Genomic DNA, 15,311 nt, shown 5'->3' with positions numbered 1-15,311 from the left:
GCTGGGTCACAACGCAAAACGTCACCCATTCCTTCTCTCCAGAGATGCCGCCTGTCCCGCTGAGTTACTCCAGCATTTTGTGTTTATCTTCGGTGTAAAGCACCATCTGCAGTTCCTTCCTACACTATACATTAAAACAATCAAGCTGTCCACAATGAACAGATAAAAAGTATAACATTCAGTGCATAAGTTTATATGTTCAAGGAGCAGCTTCTGGCTATCCGGCCCATCTAGTTTACTCCACTATTCAATCATGGCTGATCTATCTTTCCCTCTCATCCCCATTCTCCTGCCCTCGCCCCATGACCTTTGACACCCTTGCTAATTAAGAATCTGTCAATCCCCGCCTTCAAAATATCCGTTGACTTGGCCTCCACAGCCGTCTTTGGCAATGAATTCCACAGAGCAAATTTAACATTGAAGTCCGATAAAGTCCGATTAAAGATAGTTCAAAGGATGTAGACGGGAGGTCGGGACCACACCCTAGCTGATCAGAGGACCGTTCAGTTGCCTGATAACAGCTGGGCCAAAACTATCCTTGAATCTGTGATTTTTTTAAATAAATACTGGGTTGAAACGTGACCAATTGGTAATGATTCTAACATGGAAAATTGCACTGATTTACACCACAATTAGTGGTAGAACTGCTGCCTCACAACATCATAGACCCGGATTCCATTCTGACCTCACGTACTGTCTGTGTGGAGTTTGCATGTTCTCCCTGTGACTGTTTGGGTTCCCTCCGGGTGCTCTGTTTTACTCTCACATCCGAAAGAGGTGCATATTTGGAGGTTAATTGGCCTCTGTAAATTTCCCTTAATGTGTGGATGAGAAAGTGTGATGAGAACATAGAAACCTGAGAGATTGGGTGATCGATGGTCAGTATGGACTTGTTGGGCCAAAGGGCCTGTTTCCATGCTGTATCTCTAAGCCGAACTCAACTAAACATCAGCACTGCACATACAAAAGTAAGAATCTGCTTCCCTGTTGAACTATTAGGAGGGTCACGGTGGCGCAGCGGTAGAATTGCTGCCTAAAGGGCCTGTCCCACTTGGGCGTCATTTGCGAGTCATGCAGGTGGTGAGCGAAGATTTTGTGAATCCCAAAATCCTGGGGTGCCACGTGCGACCGCGCGTCACTGCCTACGTCACCACGTGCGTGTAATGCACGCCATGCGCGCGTAATGAACGCCATGCACGCATCACGTGCGTGTCACGACGCACGCGAGTGCATTGTGACGCGTAAATGATGTCGCATAAATGACGCCCAAGTGGGACAGGCCCTTTACAACGAATGCAGAGCCGGAGACTCGGGTTCGATCCCGACTACGGGTGCTGTCTGTACGGACTTTGTACGTTCTCCCAATGACCTGTGTGGGTTTTCGCCAAGATCTTTGGTTTCCTCCCACACTCCAAAGACGTACAGGTTTTTGATCGTGGGTGCAGATGAGGCGCAGGTCTGTGCCGAGTGTTTTGGCACGTCTCCTTCCTCCAATCACCGCACACTATCCTCAGTCCCACCCCCCAGACCCCACCCCCACACCTCCCTCCTCCAATGATCGCACTGAATCATCATGTCCCGCCCCCATTGCCTGCTGACTGACGCCTCTCTCATCCAATCGGTGCCCTCGATCATCAGTCCCACCCCCACTACTTCGCGGAAAGCGGAGATTTCACCGGGTTTTTAATAATCCGGATTACTTAAAAAGGGGGGGGGATCGTCCCTCACCTCCCCCCCCCCCCCCCCCCCCCCCCCCCGGGATTTCCGTCCCTGCATGTATCTATACACTGTAAATGGATCGATTGTAATCATGTATTGTCTTTCTGCTGACTGGTTAGCACCACACAACAAAAGTTTTTCACTGTACCTCAGTACACATGACAATAAACTAAACTGAACTGAACTAAACTTAACCAGTATTTGACATTTCTACCCTGGAGAACAGGTTCCAACTGCCTATCCTATCCTATCTATGTCTCTCATAAATGTATGAACTTCTAACAGAATTCCCCTCAACCTCCAAAGCTCCAGGGAAATCAGTCCAAGCTTGGCCAGAATGCCAAGGACCAGGGTCACAGTTTCAGAATTAGAGGTCACCTCTTCACAGCTGAGGTGCGAAGAAATGGATTAACCCATAGGGTAGTGGATCCTGGAATTTGCTACCCAAGTGGGCCGTGGAGGCTTAGTTGCAGAGTTTATTCAAGAAAGAGAATGATAGATCTTAAATATTCCCAAGTACACAAAAATGCTGGAGAAACTCAGCAGGTGCAGCAGCATCTATGGAGCGAAGGAAATAGGTAACGTTTCGGGCCGAAACCCTTCTTCAGACTGATAGGGGGTGGTGGGGAGAAGGGAGGAAAAAGGAGGAGGAGGAGCCCGAGGGCTGGGGGGTGGGAGGAGACAGCTCGAGGGCTAAGGAAGGGGAGGAGACAGCAAGGGCTAACAAAATTAGGATAATTCAATGTTCATGCACTCCAGATGCAGACTCCCCAAGCGGAATATGAGGTGCTGTTCCTCCAATTTCCGGTGTTGCTCACTCTGAAATGGAGGAGACCCAGGACAGAGAGGTCGGATTGGGAATGGGAGGCGGAGTTGAAGTGCTGAGCCACCCCCTATCAGCCACCCCCTATATATATTCCCGGTTTGTCTTTGCACGAGCTAACTCTGACCAAACTTCTACTGCCACGAGTTATAACTTTGCTGCCTTATTACTGGAATGGTTGCCATTTAAAAATGATTAGCACTTAATTCCCTGACCTTCACCTCCATTTAAATGGCATTAAACAGAGAAGAAAATGATCTTACATTTCATTGCAATTAATTTAACTTGTTATTTTGACTTAAAGTTGGAATGGTTTGTTAGTTCATTAAGTTGTGTGACTTTCTGCAACATTACCAATATGTCTTTTATAGTTAAAATCTACAGTTCGCTCCATCTGCAACCCTGTTCATTCTTAGACTTCCTCAGATGAAATTATACACCCAATGTTCTCGTCCTGTTTTTAATCATTTATTTTGTGCACGGGCGTCTGGGCATGGGTGGCACAGTGGTGCAGCGGTAGAGTTGCTGCCTTACAGCGCTAGAGACCAGAGTTCGATCCCGACTACAGATGCTGCCTGAACGGAGTTTGCACGTTTTCCCTCTGACCTGCGTGGGTTTTCTCCGGGAGTTCCGGTTTCCTCCCACACGCCAGAGATGTACGTTTGTAGGTTAATTGGTTTTGGTAAATATTGTAAATTGTCCCTAGTGTGTAGGATAGAGCTAGTGTATGGGGTGATCGCTGGTCGGTGTGGACTCAGTAGGCCGAATGGCCTGTTTCCACACTCGACACTTGTTTCTTTAGTTTAGTTTAGCTTAGAGATACAGCGTGGAAATTCTATTCATCAACATGGAGTAATTCTGGATGTGTAAAGTGATGTTTGCTGATGAATAGAATATTAGGTGTGATTACATGATTAGACTGCCCAGCATTTCTAGTCACAATACTCTGGCTTCTCACTAATGAGGAATTTGTTCAGCAAGTTCTCACAAGGTGACCTGCACAAAGTAAGAACATGAAGCAAACGGGTCCCCATTCAAAAAAAAATACAAGCCAATAAAAATGGACAGAATTTCTGCATAATGTGATTCAGTGACACAGCTCCAGCAGAGACTCAGGTTCAATCCTGACCTTGGGTGTTGTCTGTGTGGAGTTTGCACGTAAGAAAGATTCAAATTGCTGGAGTAACTCAGCGGGACGGGCAGCATCCCTGGAGAAAAAAGAATAGGCGACGTTTCAGCTCAGACTCAGATCAGACTGAAGAAGGGTCTTGGCCCGAAATGTATCCTATTCCTTTCCTCCATAGATGCTGCCTGACCCCGTTGAGTTACTCCAGCATTTTGTGTCTATCTTCTAAACCAGCATCTGCAGTTCCTTCCTACACATGGAGTCTGCACGTTTTCCCTGAGAACACGTGAGTTTCCTCTGAGTGCTCTGGTTTCCTTCCACATCCCCAAGAGGCGGGATTTACAGGTTCATTGGCCTCTATAAATTTCCCCTAATGTGTAAGGGGTGGATGAGAAAGCAGGTAACAAAGAATTAGTGTGGTCGATGGTAGATGTCAACTCAGTGAGCCAAAGGAGCCTGCTTCAATACAGCATCTTTACACTAAACAAATTCAAACCAGGTTTCCTTCGTTAGATTGGGCCTGAATTGCTCTGAGCTGCCATGAGATCCCAAAGGAACACAGTCTTATTGTTTTCCTTTATTATCTAATTAAAATTTTAATTGAGATGCTAACATTCATTAGCTTCTGGTATTCTAGATAATTCTAGAATCTTACTAAAATTAAAGCATTTTGAAGTGCAGCTATTTTACACAATTTTAAACTTTGAAGTGATTAGCATTTGAAAGCAAAAAATACATTTACCTTGGAATACAATTTTTATAAACCTCAATTCTGCAATCACTTCCGTCTTGCATGTTCTGCTAATTCCAGATTTTCCCTTCTCAAAGTGCCCTCATTTAATCTGAAGTGTCTGAAGAAGGGTCTCGACCTGAAACATCACAATAGACAATAGATAATAGACAATTGGTGAAGGAGTAGGCCATTCAGCCCTTCGAGCCATTCAATGTGATCATGGATGGTCATCCCCAATCAGTACCCCGTTCCTGCCTTCTCCCCATATCCCCTAACTCCGCTATCTTTAAGAGCCCTATCTAGCTCTCTCTTTAAAGTATCCAGAGAACCTGCCTCCACCGCCCTCTGAGGCAGAGAATTCCACAGACTCACAACTCTCTGTGAGAAAAAGAGTTTCCTTGTCTCCGTTCTAAATGGCTTACCCCTTCTTCTTAAACTGTGGCCCCTGGTTCTGGACTCCCCCAACATCGGGAACATGTTTCCTGTCTCTAGCGTGCCCAAACCCTTAACAATCTTATATGTTTCAATAAGATGCCCTCTCATCCTTCTAATCTCCAGAGTGTACAAGCCCAGCCGCTCCATTATCTCACCTATTCCTTTTCTCCACGAGTCTGGTCTGACCCGAAATGTCACCCATTCATTCCCTTCAGAGATGCTGCCTGTCCCGCTGAGTTACTCCAGATGCTTGTGTCTGCCTTCGGTTTAAACCAGCATCTGCAGTTCCTTCCCGCGCATTTGGCCTGCCCTCATTTAATCACTGCATTGTTTGTCTTGATGTACCAGGATTCGAACAGAAACAGCGGCCCTAACCTTTACACATGCTGTTCTTGGCTGCTCACTTTCTATCAGTTGATCAAGGAAAGCTAAATGTTTACAAAATTGTGCTTCTGAATTGGATCAGCACATCTGGAGAAGCAGCAGGTAATTCACCCTGGTGCACAACTCCACATCGCTGAGCAGAATTCTTCAAATGAAAAACTCACAGCAAAAACTGACCTGATTCTTTGATAATATTTATCCCTGTTGCGTTGTGACTTCATACGCACAACGGTACCACACTGGAATATGTCCTTCGGCCTACAATATCCATGCCAAAAATGATGCGGTTAATCTATAGACAATAGACAATAGACAATAGGTACAGGAGTAGGCCATTCAGTCCTTCAAGCCAGCACCGACATTCAATGTGATCATGGCTGATCATCCCCAATCAGTGCCCCGTTCCTGCCTTCTCCCCATATTCCCTGACTTCACAATCTTCAAGAGCCCTATCTAGCTCTTTCTTGAAAGTATCCAGAGAACTGGCCTCCACCGCCCTCTAAGCAGAGACTAATCTAATTTGCCTGCACATGATCTGTTTCCCTCCATTCCTTGCATATCCACATGCCAAACTCCAGCTTATTAAATACATCTATTGTATCTGCCTCCACCACCACTCCTGGAAGTGCGTTCCAGGCACCCAGCACTCTCTGTGTAAAACAATTTATCACGCACATCTGCTTTAAACATTGCCCTTCTTACCCGAAGAAGGGTCTCGACCTGAAACGTCACCCATTCCTTCTCTCCAGAGATGCTGCCTGTCCCGCTGAGTTACTCCAGCTTTTTGTGTCTATCTTCTTACCTTACAACTACGCCCCTTAGTCTTTAGTATTTCCAGCCCAGGAGAAAGGTTCTGACTGTCCACCCTATCTATGCCACTAATGATTTTATACTGACTGACCGAATACTGGAAAACATATCACTGTGCATCGGTACACGCGACAATAAACTAAACTCAAACACAAAACTAAACTCAAACTCAAAGCGTTATGTAGGTATTATCTGGTCTCAATTAACCAGAGGCAGTGACTTCCATCATCAATGGTTTGTTAGAGTAATAGAGAGTTCCAGAGTGACTCATGGAGTTAGTGAGCTATATAGCACAGACACAAGCCCTTTGACCCTGTTGACTAAGGTCCTCCATCTGAGTCTGAAGAAGGGTATCGACCCAAAACATCAACAATTCCTTCTCTCCAGAGATGCTGCCTGTCCCGCTGAGTTACTCCGGCATTTTGTGTCTATCGCCATCTACATTAGTCCCACCTGCCCACGTTTTGGCTCATATCCGTCTAAACCTTTCCTATCCACGTGCCTGGCTTTTAAATGGTGTCATAGAACCTGTCTCAACTACCTCCTCTGCCAGCTTGTTCCAGATATCCACTGCCCTCTGCTTTAGATACAAAATGCTGGAGTAATTCAGCGGGACAGGCAACATCACCCCCACCCTGGCCCTCCCCTCCCCCTAAGCACATCCCCGATGGCAGAAATAGTCTACTGATGTGTTCAAGAGAGATTTGGATATAGCTCTTCGGACTAACGGAATCAAGGGATATGGGGAGAAAGCAGGATCGGGGTACTTAGTTTAGTTTAGTTTAGTTTAATTTAGATATACAGCGCGGAAACAGGCCCGTCGACCCACCGGGTCCGCGCCAACCAGCAATCCCGCACATTAACACTATCCTACACCCACTAGAGACAAGGTACACAAAAATGCTGGAGAAACTCAGCGGGTGCAGCAGCATCTATGGAGCGAAGGAAATAGGCGACGTTTCGGGCCGAAACCCTACTTCTACCCCACTAGGGGCAAGTTTTTTTTACATTTACCAAGCCAATTAACCTACAAATCTGTACATCTTTGGAGTGTGGGAGGAAGCCGAAGATCTCGGAAAACCACGCCATTCACGGGGAGAGCGTACAAACGGCGTACAGATGGCACCCGTAGTCAGGATCGAACCTGGGTCTCAAGCGTGGCATTCGCTGTAAGGCAGCAACTCTACCACTGCGCCACCATGACCATGACTGATTTTGGATGATCAGCCATGATCATATTGAATGGCGGTGCTGGCTCAAAAGGCTGAATGGCCTGTTTTCTATGTTTCTATGATCCCACGACCAAGAGGTGCCTTGTTTTGGCGCCTTCCAAGTCCAGTCCACGCTCAAAATGCTACAAGCAGTGCCCGTTCCAGGCGAGCCCCAGGCTGCTGCGAGGCCTCCAGCCGTCACCTTCCCTTGGACTTGCGGGTCGACCAGCGAACTCACTTCCCCCCTACTCACCCGTCCACCTTTGTCTGCTGGGTGAGCCTCCCACAGCCAGCCTCGATGATGCGATTTGTGGATCTGGTGGTGTGTGCTTTCAAGCCAGGTACAGAATAGCCTCCAGCCCAATGGTTAGGATGAGAAAGTCTATGTCAGGACCCACTCTTGGGCCAACATCTCATGCAGCAAAGATAGACATAAAATGCTGGAGTAATTCAGCGGGACAGGCAGCATCTCCGGAGAGAATGAATGGGAGACCGTTTCGGGTTGAGACCCTTCTTCAGAACCCGAAATGTCACCCATTCCTTTTCTCCAGAGATACTGCCTGTCCCACTGAGTTACTCCAGCATTTTGTGTCTATCTTCAGTTTAAACCAGCATCTGCAGATCCTTCCTACACATCTCATGCAGCGAAATGTGAATTGCTCTCGGCTGGCTCTATTACACCATGCATTCTGGTTGCATGCCCAACACTGGACTCTCGAACACTGGACTCATCCCAGGAATTAGTGAGTTAACCTATGATGAGCATTTATCAGCACTGGGCCTGTACCCACTGGAGTTTAAAAGAGTGAGGGGGGACCTTTAACTACAGAATAGTAAAAGGCTTGGATAGAGTAGATGTGGAGAAGATGTTTCCATTAGTGGGAGAGTCTAGGACTAGAGGTCATAGTCTCAGAATTAAAGGATGTCCTTTTGAGAAGGAGATGAGAAATTTATTTAGTCAGATGGTGGTGAATTTGTGGAATTCTTTGCCACAGAAGGCTGTGGAGGCCAAGTCAGTGGATATTTATAAGGCAGAGATAGATAGATTCTTGATTAGTACAGTGTGTGGGGTGGGAGATTGCAACCTTCCCAAGATCAAATAAAACAAGTTGTCCTACAACTTGAGGCTGTGTACGCCATACGCAAGAAGAGGAGTACAGGTGTCAGAGGTTGTGGAGAAGGCAGGAGAATGGGGTTAGGAGGAAGAGATAGATCAGCCATGATTGAATGGCGGAGGAGACTTGATGGGCCGAATGGCCTAATTCTACTCCTATCCCTTATGACCTTATGAAACAGAATCAGTATGCATAACTCTGTAATGGAAATTGATTAGCAGGGAAGGGAAGGATTCAATCATGTTCTAAAAGTTCCTTTGTGTATAATGGCTGGTCAAAGTGGACAAGCAGCATGTGAGATGCCATTGTGAAGCTCATGTCCGAGAGTCAGGAGCAGGTGTAAGTAGCGGAGGGAGAGAATCACCTCACAAACTCCCCACTTGCTTCTCTCTTCCTTTCAAGCACCTCCCGCACCATCTGTCAAAGGGTCCGCAGGTTCCAAAATTGACCTAAAAACTCGTAGAAGTGGAGTGGATACCCTGATGCTGAGGACTTGCCCAGGAAATATAACTTGGCACTTCCCTTTGTCTGTCCACTTACTTGCAGATGAAACACCCGACTTTAGATTCTACTTTTAGACTTTGGAGAAACAGCACAGAAATAGACCCTTCACCCCACCGAGTCCATGCCAACCAGTGTTCACCTCTTACACTAACACTATCCCACACTCTAGGGGCAATTTACAATTTTACCAAAGCCAATTAACCTGCAAACCTGTACATCTTTGGAGTGTGGGAGGAGAGACTGGAGCACCCGGAGAAAACCCACACAGGTCACGTGGGAAGAACGTACAAACTCCATACAGACAGCACCCATAGTCGGCATCAAACCAGGATCTCTGGTGCTGTGAGGCAGCAACTCTGCCACCGCTCCGCCGTGCCACCCTGTGACTTGTCAAGAGATGGTACCAGGAGATTGCAAGCAGACATAATGGTTTGGATGAGTTGTCTGGTAAAACGTCTGTGAACAGGTTGTTCCAAGCTCCTGTGAGAGAGGATAGATCTGTACAATGTGTGAGCTCCACTCCGCAAGCAGTGGCATTTACCCAAACTCATTGTCTTGCAAATGTCAGACTGATAAGTTGCAGAGATTTGCAAGGTTAAATCAGCACATCAATTACTCGATGCTGATAACATTTCAAAACTCGCTGCTATATGTCGCCAATGAAACCTTATTAATTCCAATCTAGTGAACTAGAAAAGATAATGGGACATAAAATGTAATCAAATGGATAGAGATAATTGGAACGCAAGAAATAAGCGATCAGGATCACGGGCGGACTAACGTGGCAAAATGTCTCTCAGGGTCGGCACGGTGGCGTAGAGGTAGAGTTGCTGCCTTACAGCGCCAGAGACCCGGGTTCGAACCTGACCATGGGTGCTGTCTGTTCGAAGTTTATACATTCTCTCCGTGACCATGTGGGTTTTCGCCAGGTACTCTGGTTTCCTTCCACAGGTTTGTAGGTTTTAAGAAGGAACTGCAGATGCTGGAAAATCGAAGGTAGACAAAAATGCTGGAGAAACTCAGCGGGTGAGGCAGCATCTATGGAGTGAAGGAAATAGGCAAGCAGGGTTTCGGACCGAAACGTCACCTATTCCTTCGCTCCATAGATGCTGCCTCATCCGCTGTGTTTCTCCACCAGGTTTATAGGTTAATTGGCGTCAGTTAAAAAAAAGTGGTAAATTGTCTCGGGGTGTGTAGGTGCGTAGTGCTAGTGGTACGGGGTGATCGCTGGTTGGTTTGTAGGTTAATTGGCTTGGTAAAATTATAAATTTTCCTTCGAGTGTAGTATAGAACTAGTGGACAGGAATCGCTGGTCAGCCAGGACTCGGTGGGTCGAAGGCCCCGTTTCTGCAGTGTATCTCTAAAGTCTAAAAATAAGGAATTGGTTGATCGTGTTTCATTCATGTGGTTAGTACATTTTCATTTGTGTTGTACTTAGTTGAACATTGCTCTCCCGTCTTATTTCAAGACAACCACTTCAGTGATATTTCTAGAATCTTGCAGTTGCTAAATTAACAGCCATGTATATCGACCCAACACACACTAGGGACAATTTTACATTTATACTAACCTAATTAACCTACAAACCTGTACGTATGGGATATAGAAACATAGAAACATAGAAATTAGGTGCAGGAGTAGGCCATTCGGCCCTTCGAGCCTGCACCGCCATTCAATATGATCATGGCTGATCATCCAACTCAGTATCCCGTACCTGCCTTCTCGCCATACCCTCTGATCCCCTTAGCCACAAGGGCCACATCTAATTCCCTCTTAAATATAGCCAAAGAACTGGCCTTGACTACCCTCTGCGGCAGATAGTTCCAGGGATTCACCACTCTCTGTGTGAAAAAAGTTCTTCTCGTCTCGGTTTTAAAGGATTTCCCCCTTATCCTTAAGCTGTGACCCCTTGTCCTGGACTTCCCCAACATCGGGAGCAATCTTCCTGCCTATATGGGATGGGATAAAGTATGGGAGCATGGGATAAAACCGAAGATCTCAGAGAAATCTCACGCAGGTCACAGGAAGAACGTACAAACTCCATACAGACCACACCCATAGTCAGGATCGAACCCGGGTTACTGGCACTGTAAAGTAGTAGCTCTGCTGCCCTGCCACCATGCCGCGCATGGTGAAACAATGATTCAATGGGTCAAGTACATATCACTCTGTCACTTGAATGATGGTGTGTGTAAGAAGGAACTGCAGATGCTGGTTTCAACCGAGGATAGACACAAAAAGCTGGAGTAACTCAGCGGGACAGGCAGCATCTCTAGAGAGAAGGAATGGTTGACGTCAGAAGAAGGGTCTCAACCCCAAACGTCACCCATTCCTTCTCTCCAGAGATGCTGCCTGTCCCGCTGAGTTACTCCAGCTTTTTGTATCTATCTACAGTACTTGAATGATGGTGTCTGTGTGAACCTTTGTTAATGAGATATTTCACGAGCATAATTAGTGTGAAAAAAGATCAGTGGGGTAATATAATTTGGTACCTGATGGAATTAGCTGACTTGAACCTACATGTTTGTGTCTATAAAAATAGGCTGACGTATTTCATCTGTGAGATAGCTGTGATCAGCTGGTGCCTATTTTTGTTGTTCACTCGTGAAGGATGTTTCGAGTCGATTACTGCATTTTCAGCATCTTAGCAGTGGGAAGTGTTTTTATAATCCTTGCCATTCTTTTTCTACCTCCCCTCCCCACCTTCCAGTACAGTGAGCAAGGGCTTCTCCTAGGCTTCACCTGAGGAAGGGTCTCGACCCGAAACATCACCTATTCCTTCGCTCCATAGATGCTGCCTCACCCGCTGAGTTTCTCCAGCAATTTTGTCTACCTTCGATTTTTCCAGCATCTGCAGTTCTTTTTTAAACACATGGGCTTCTCCCAAATGTATTCATTCCCAATGAAGATTGACACAAAAAGCTGGTGTTACTCAGGGGGTCAGTCAGCCTCTCTGGCATCTCTTGAGAAAAGGAAAGTGATGTTTCGGGTCAAGACCCTTCTTCTGGCAGAGTCTGGAGAGAGGGAACGGGACTGCCTTTGTTACATTGCCTCTGCACGTTTCTACCTGTCCGCAGATGAGTCGTACACTTTTAGAAGACGCAGATTGCAAGAGTGGGCCTGGGACTGTTTGAAACATTCAGATGGACAGAGGTCGCAAAAGTTGCTTTGGGACATTGGACCGGAGGATTAGAGGAAGGGCCATAGTGGAGATTAAACCCACCCAGGCTTGATGTCTTTGTGTGTGTGCATTGGCAGCAGAGCTCATTACATAGCGGGCATCAGCTGCTGATTCTGCATTTTGCTGAGGCAAGGGACAAACTTGTTTTCAGCAGCCACGCTGATGTACCAGCAGAGATCTAACCAGGGACCGAACCTAACTAGGCGTAGCCTCTTATCCAAGATTTGGAAAGCAAATCAGGATTCTGTGGCACAGTGGCGCAGCGGTAGAGTTGCTGCCTCACAGCGCCAGTGACCCGGGTTCGACACTGACCACAAGAGTTGTCTGTACGTTCTCCCCATGACCTGACTGGATTTTCTCCGGGAGCTCCGGTTTCCTCCCACACTCCAAAAACGTACAGGTTTGCCGATTAATGGACTTTTTTTGCTTTTGTTTTTTTTGTTTATTTTATTAGAAGTTAGTATAATACAAAACAATACAGTGGGACCTCATTTTAGGTGCCAACTATGTCATAATGTAATTATACATTCTATGTACAACCTCTAGTTTTATGTCTTTGAAAAGGAAATAAGAAAGACAAGAAGAAGGGAAAAAAAAAAAATTGGCATAGAGAAAAAGAGGAAAAATAGATAGTAGAAAATAGAAAAACGTGAAGTGTGTATATAAGAAAAGAAAAAGTGGAAAGTAGAAATAGGAGAAAAAGACCCTTAAAAGAGAAATTTTCAAATCTTTATTCGGAGATGTAAATCTATCCACGGACTTTATAGCAAATTGTATAATTATATAATTGTAATTGTAAATTGTCCCTAGTGTGTGTAGGATAGTGTCAGTGTGTGGGGATCGCTGGTCGGTGCAGACCCGGTGGGTCGAAGGGCCTGTCACCACGCTGTATCTATAAACTAAAACTAAACTAACGAAAATAAAGAATATTTCAGTAGTCATGCTTGCTCACTTTGAGGCAAGTTTAGGCATTTCCACATTTTAATAATGCAAACCATAAAAGAAAGGAATGAAATAATGAAAATATTCACTGTCAGAGCTACATTTTTATCTTGGCTTCTCAAAGTAGGAAAGTCTTGCTCCAATTGAGCAGTATTGTGCTGAAACTAAGCCTGCAGTACTGGGGAACAATTACCATCCCCTAAATTGAGAAGCTATGTACAAGCACATGAGAGAATGTTCATAGATTGATTCCCAGGAATGAAGTGGCGGTCACATAACTAACCTTTGCTGCCAAACTCACCAGATTTTGGAAGAACGAGAGATGACCTTATTGATTCATTTGTGTAGGAAGGAACTGCAGATGTGTGTGTTTTTGTGTGTGTACGTATGTGTGCATGTGTGTGTGTCAGATTCAGATTCAGATTCAGATTCAGATTCAATTTTAATTGTCATTGTCAGTGTACAGTACAGAGACAACGAAATGCATTTAGCATCTCCCTTGAAGAGCGACATAGCAAACGATTTGAATAAAAATAATAAGTGTCCGGGTGGTGATTGGCAGTCACCGAGGTACGTTGTTGAGTAGAGTGACAGCCGCCGGCTGTCACTCCCGCCGTGTGTACATATATATATATGTATTTGTGAGTATGTGGATATATACACACACTGAACTTTTTTTTATCTCGCGTACTCATCTCTCCGCTGCATTCAGGTAGAAGGTACAGGAGCCTGAAATCTGGTACATCCAGGTTCATGAACAGCTTCTTCCACACAGATATCAAACTCGCCATCAAACAAACTTTGAACTATAAAAAGCCTATTGCACTTTATCTGTTTATTTATGTGTATACACTGTATATGGTCTATGCTTTGTAGACACACTGAACTGTTCTGTATTTATGCTTACAATATTCTGTTGTGCTGCAGCAAGCAAGAATGTCATTGTCCTATCTAGGACACATGACAATAAACTCTCTTGACTTGACTTGATATTGTTCACAGTGTACTATGTTTACACATTCTGTTGCTCTGCTGCAAGTAAGAATGTTATTGTTCTATATGTGACATTTGACAATAAAACACTCTTGCCCTTGACTACACCAAGATGACACAAAGTGCTGGAGTAACTCAGCGGGTCAGGCAGCATCTCTGGAGAAAAAGGATGGGTAACGTTCAGTTCAGTCTAGTTCAGTTTAGTTTTTGGTCACATGTACCAAGGTACAGTGAAAGGCTTTTTGTTGCATGCTATCCAGTCAGCATAGTCATAGAGTAATACAGTGTGGAAACAGGCCCTTTGGCCCAATTCGCCCACACCGGCCAACAATGTACAGCTACCCTAGTCCCACCTGCCTGCGCTTGGTCCATATCCCTCCAAACCTGTCCTACGCATGTACCTGTCCAATTGTTTCTTCAACGATGGGATAGTCCCTGCCTCAACTACATCCTCTGGCATCTCCTTCCTAAAATAACATCCTTTAATTCTGAGGCTATGCCCCCTGGTCCTAGACTCTCCCACTAGTGGAAACATGCTCTCCACATCCACTCTACCCAAACCTTTCATTATTCTGTAAGTTTCAATGAGGTGACCCCTCATCCTCCAACGAATACAGGCCCAGTGCCGTCAAACACTCATTGATGGAGTTAACAATTGACATCACATGAACATTTATGGAGTTGCAGACAGTGTGGAATGTGGTCAAAGGCTACAGCAAGGATAGTTAGTCACCAATTTGCATGGAAAAAGACAGATGCCACTAGGGGGCGCCGCATGATGGCAGCCTCTGCCTACAGTCTATCTGTTTTTCCATCTTCTTTTCATTTTTAGTCTGTTTCAAAAGTATGTGTTGGAGGTTTCTGTAGTATTTTTATGTGGGGGAGGTGGGCAGGGTGAGGGGGAAACCGTTTCTCAGTCACTTCCTGGCAAGGATGCGACTATTCTCCAAGTCACATCTCCCCCCCCGTCCCCTCGCGGTCTACCAACTGGATTGACACGGCCTTTCCTGCCGGAGACGCACCGGAGCTTCAGCGGCGGCGCAGTACCGGATTCACCGCGGAGCGGGCGGTGCCTTACCTGGATCGCCGTTTGAAGCTCCGGAGTGTTGGGACTGCTGCTTCAACATCGTAGAGCTGTGGTTTGCGGAGCTCAGCTGCGGGCGGCGCTGACTTCAACATCGTGGACTCCTGGGATCCCTTTGCCGAGGGCCGCCAGTGAATCTCCACCCAGCTCGGCCTGTGGACTTCGGGAGCCGAGGACTCCGGTAAGAAGTGGCCGATTCGGAACTCCAAGCCGCTGAGAAATGTTCTTCCGTTCCGACGTCGGAGTCCCAT

This window comes from Leucoraja erinacea, chromosome 3 (assembly GCF_028641065.1).
Source record: "Leucoraja erinacea ecotype New England chromosome 3, Leri_hhj_1, whole genome shotgun sequence".
NCBI lineage: Eukaryota > Metazoa > Chordata > Chondrichthyes > Rajiformes > Rajidae > Leucoraja > Leucoraja erinaceus.
Note: the sequence above shows the minus strand (reverse complement) of the source record.